Genomic DNA, 4,953 nt, shown 5'->3' on the forward strand with positions numbered 1-4,953 from the left:
AGAAGGGAGATTGGTAACGAAAAGAACATAATAAATTAGGATTTAGGAACCGGTATTAGTGCTTTTGATTATTTTTTTATTTATTTTTCGTACTAGATTTTGACATTTAGGTAGGTACCCTACCTTCAAAAAAAAAAAAAAAAAAAAAAAAAAAACAAACAAACAAACAAACCTACATAAAGATATAAGTAGTAACAAAATGGGAGAAGACCAACAAAACACGAGTTAAAACATCTCGTAGAAAAATCTTTCCATCAGAGGGGTTTGAATTGGAACCCCAGTATAGTGAGGTATGTATGATAAAATTGATGTATGATAAAATAGGTAAATGAGGTAGGTATGTATGATGAAATTGTAGCCATATCCGAAATGGGTACAGTTTGCCTAACCTAGGAAGGAAATAAAATAATGTCTCTACGTCCTAGGTAGGTACATACATGAAAAAATTTCTCTCTCTCTCGCTCTTTCTCTTTCTCTCTCTCTTTCTCTCTGTGTTTGAAGAGGGAGTAGTAAAAAAAAACTGATCATTTATCATTCTTAACGACTGGAACAGCAAAATTTTCTTCCCTCTCTCTCCCCCCTTCCCCATCCCTCCCTCTCCCTCTCTCTCTCTCTCTCTCTCTCTTTCTTTCTCTCTCTCTCTCTCTCTCTCTCTCTCTCTCTCTCTCTCTCTCTCTCTCTCTCCTCGCTCTCTCTCTCGCGCTCTCTCTCTCTCTTACATCTTCATGTGTGACATCATAAAATATCAAATAAAGACGTAAGTGTGTAAATGAGTGAGTAAAGAGAGAGAAGGAAACAGATATAGAGAGAGGGAGAAAGAAGAGGAAAGAGAGAGAGAGAGAGAGAGAGAGAGAGAGAGAGAGAGAGAGAGAAAGTACCTATTCAGACTCATACAATGTGTAGGTAGATATAGGTACCTACATCTTTTTGTAAACATAATTTTGTACCTAATTTTGATTTTTTTAGAGTAAGCAATACGTTGTTCCAGGCTTCCCGGTCGCTTTGCCAATTAGTTCGAAATGCCTCCAAGAAGTAAACTTCATTGGGGAAGCAAATTTTGCCCATTAATCAAGCAAGTTTCAATAAATAATATTTGGTGTTCCTATGTGTACATGACAAAACTGAATATTTTGACAACCATATTGCCCTTTTCTCTCTCTCTCTCTCTCCCCTCCCTTTTTCCCTTTCTCTATCTCAATTTTCCCTCCTCTCTCTCTCTCTCTCTCTCTCTCTCTCTCTCTCCTCCATTTTTCCCTTTCTCTATCTCAATCTTCCCCTCTTCCCTCCCTCTCTTCGTTTCTCTTTGTCCTCCATTCCCTCTTTTCGCTTTGATTTGAATGTTCCACCCAATCAGTAAATAACTGAAGTGATCTTAAAATGAAGGGAAAAAGGAAAGGCCGTTAACCCCTTTTCTCTCTCTCTCTCTCTCCCCTCCCTTTTTCCCTTTCTCTATCTCAATTTTCCCCTCTTCCCTCCCTCTCTTCGTTTCTCTTTTCGCTTTGATTTGAATGTTCCACCCAATCAGTAAATAACTGAAGTGATCTTAAAATGAAGGGAAAAAGGAAAGGCCGTTAACAAGGGGGTCCATCCGTCCCCTTTTGCCCGGGGCTGTGACCAACCCTGAGAGGGGAGGAAGGGAGAGGGGAGGAAGGGAGGGGAAATGAGCAGTGTTTGTTGTTTGGTAGTAGTTTTGGCCAGATGATTTGTCACAATAAATGTTCAGTCTGAAATCTTGAAATCCGTGTCTTCCACACTAAACATGCGTTTAGTCGGTATAGCTGAAAATCGCCGAAAAACGGTCGAAAACCGCCAAAAACAACCAAAATACCGCCAACCGCAGCACCTATCTCAACCAGACCTTGAGTGTTACATCCTTGTCCCAGTTCCAAATTTCAAGTCTCTATCTCATACCGTTCCCGAGATATTGTTGAATTACACCAAAAAGCGGCTAAATACCGCCAGGCGTTGCACCGATCTTAACCAAAAGTTCCGTGTCGCATCCTTGTCTCATTTGACAGCTAGGTACATACCAAATTTCAAGTCTCTAGCTCTTACCGTTCTCGAGATATTTTGTTTACAGACAGACAGATGGACAGACACACGGACCAATGGCTGAAACTTTGGATTTAGGCTCTAGGGACCTCAAAACGTGTTTTGGCACTAAAATAGGATTTTCTTTCGTGAAAATGATATGATATTTTGTGTCTCTGTGTCTCAATTCAATATTCAACTTTCAATGGATCAATTCAATAAGCCCTGTGCATTGCTAATGACAGGCAATGTTGCACAAAACTTCAAAGATTTTGTGCGTGATGTGAATTTGGTGTTGGTGTTGGTGTTGGTGTTGTTAATGGAGGAAGAGGAGGAGGAAATAAGGCGATCAGGTGATAGAAAATTTTTTGTCCAACGTTGTTGTTGGTGTCGTTGTTGTTGTTGTTGTTGTTGTTGTTTTGTTGTTGGTGTGCTGTTGTTGGTGTGCTGTTGTTGTTTGTTTTGTTGTTCGTGTTGTTTTTGGAGGAAAATTCGGCGCGGCGATAGAAAGAAACAGGTGGAAAATTTCGAAACCCTGTCAAGAAAAACGGTGGAAGAGAAGGGGGGAAGAATATCTAACATTTTTGAGATTAATAAAATTTTGCCCTAGCTATAGCTACAGTTTTGATATGGACGTTGCTTGAGCTACAGTTTTGATATGAACGTTGCTTGAGCTACAGTTTTGATATGAACGTTACTTGAGCTATAGTTTTGATATGAACGTTGCTTGATCTACAGTTTTGATATGAGCGTTGCTTGAGCTACAGTTTTGATATGAATGTTACTTGAGCTACAGTTTTGATATGAACGTTGCTTGAGCTACAGTTTTGATATGAACGTTACTTGAGCTACAGTTTTGATATGAACGTTGCTTGAGCTACAGTTTTGATATGAATGTTGCCTGAGCTATAGTTTTGATATGAATGTTGCCTGAGCTACAGTTTTGATATGAACGTTGCTTGAGCTACAGTTTTGATATGAACGTTGCTTGAGCTACAGTTTTGATATGAACGTTGCTTCCTGTCAAACCTATTAAAAAAAAAAAACACCTCTCATCATAATAATCAAAAGAAAAACTAGTTTGGTAGGTATAGGTAATTTACTGATTTTATTATTATTATTTTAGGGAGGAAAATCGAAATTAAGATTTTTTTAAGAGGTTTGATACAGGGAACTGTGAGTGCTAAGGTCTTATCGTCCCGAAAGCGAAGAGAGAAGGAGAGACAGGATAGAAGAAATTCAAATTCCGCGAATAAACCTTATTATCCTTGCAGGATGAAATCCGCCCCGGGCGGGAATCAAACCCACGGCTAATCGGTCGGGAGGTAGAAAAATCGAAAATGAAGAAAATGCTTGGGAAATAAACACGATCGTCATTCCGATATTTCCGAAACGAATTTTCATCATTCAGGCATTCAGTACCCTTTTGACATCGCGCCGGACTGCACGTTTGTTTTCGTTTTAGAAACGGAGGAGAGAAAATTCTTTCACGAAAAATCCGCGAGCTCACAATTTTCTGTCGTAATTTTTGTCGGTGGTAAAAATAAATACCTAGATAAATAATAATAATGACAAAAATGGGCAATTGTACCTGATAGTTGTATTGACATTTGAAAACATTTCCATAAATAGTAAATAACTTTTTTTTTTTACATATTTTGTCATGAGCGGACTACTTCTTATAGACAGTAGAAACATCGCATAAAATTTAACTGAATACTCGTTGTGTGCTCATATTCATGTAGGTAAGTAAATAATTTGTTATTAGTGCGAAATATTATTTATATTATGTAAGTATAAATACTTTTTCTTCTGTCCGTATACAGGGTGTCCCGCGAACGACTGTACAACGCTTGAGGGTTGATGTAGAACCTAAAGGGCTACCAGAAAAAGCTATCTGGACAGAATTTATTATTTTTATTGGTTCAAGAGATAAAGGCGTTTTAATGGAACAAGGTATGAAAAATGTTGAAAAACAGAAAATCCTTCATAACTCCGCCCCTGTTGAAAATCGGATCTGTCCAGATAGCTTTTTCTGGTAGCCCTTTAGGTCCTGCATCAACCCTTAAGCGTTGTACAGTCGTTCGCGGGACACCCTGTATAGCTTAGAAGTGGTGAAATGTTTACCAATCCTTCCTCCTTGTGCATCAATTAACCCAAATTCCCATTTACTCAAATAATACTCCTGGCCTTGGAAAGAGAAGATTGTCTGCCTTGTAAATGCTAGGTCGCGGGTTCGATTTCCGCCCAAAACGAACTTTAAAACAGGTAGGTAAGGTTCGGTCTCGGAACTGCTGGCTTGCTCCTATACCTACTGTTCTCTTCGATTTCGGGGCCATAAAATCCCCGTTGTTACAGTGTGGTACATTTTAAGTTGTTACAGTTCCTTCTCTATAAAACCCTTTAAAAAAACTCCTAGTCTCTGATGCAGCCTGTATTTTAGTTTTGCAATATCTTCCTGGCTTCTCAATATGGCCGCCTTGTAAGATTTACGGCTGGTTGCCTACTCGTATATTTCCCTCATATGAACGTCGCGTCGATTGAACTCTGAATTCTTCCAAAGATGGAAATTCAAACAAATCAAGGACGAATCAAATAAATAAGAGGTAATATTGTACCTAATATCCATCAGAACTGATGTGAATAACGAAATGAAATAAAGAAGAAATCGTAGAAAGTAACAAACACTGTTATGGCAAGTAAAAATCAGTACGAAGGTGGGTATAAAGAAAAGAGGAAGAAAACTAGATGGGTAAACACAGAAAGTTAAGTTTACCTATGTCTGGGTACCTATTATATTTTTGGTCGGTGTAAAAAGATCAGAACATAAAGCTTCAGGGTACCTACTTCACCGAAATCTTTCCTAAGCTTGAAATTGAAAAGGGGGGAATCTTTTTATCCCCCCCCCCCCCCCCCCCCTTC

The 4,953-nt window shown here is 38.8% G+C and overlaps 1 protein-coding gene across 1 annotated transcript in view; it reads left to right on the forward strand.

Annotated features, from left to right (window-relative positions):
- The first annotated feature begins 3,468 nt into the window (after nucleotides 1-3,468).
- The window catches only part of LOC103514544 (tachykinin-like peptides receptor 99D), a 19,016-nt gene continuing 17,531 nt past the window's right edge, over nucleotides 3,469-4,953 (forward strand). Inside the window, exon 1 of the mRNA XM_026827492.1 lies at nucleotides 3,469-3,772. The gene's annotated coding sequence lies outside the window, so the exon portion shown is untranslated. The remainder of the gene's footprint in view (nucleotides 3,773-4,953) is intronic.

The sequence above is a fragment of the Diaphorina citri genome, unplaced genomic scaffold (assembly GCF_000475195.1).
Source record: "Diaphorina citri unplaced genomic scaffold, Diaci psyllid genome assembly version 1.1 scaffold1166, whole genome shotgun sequence".
In the NCBI taxonomy this organism is placed as follows: Eukaryota; Metazoa; Arthropoda; class Insecta; order Hemiptera; family Psyllidae; genus Diaphorina; species Diaphorina citri.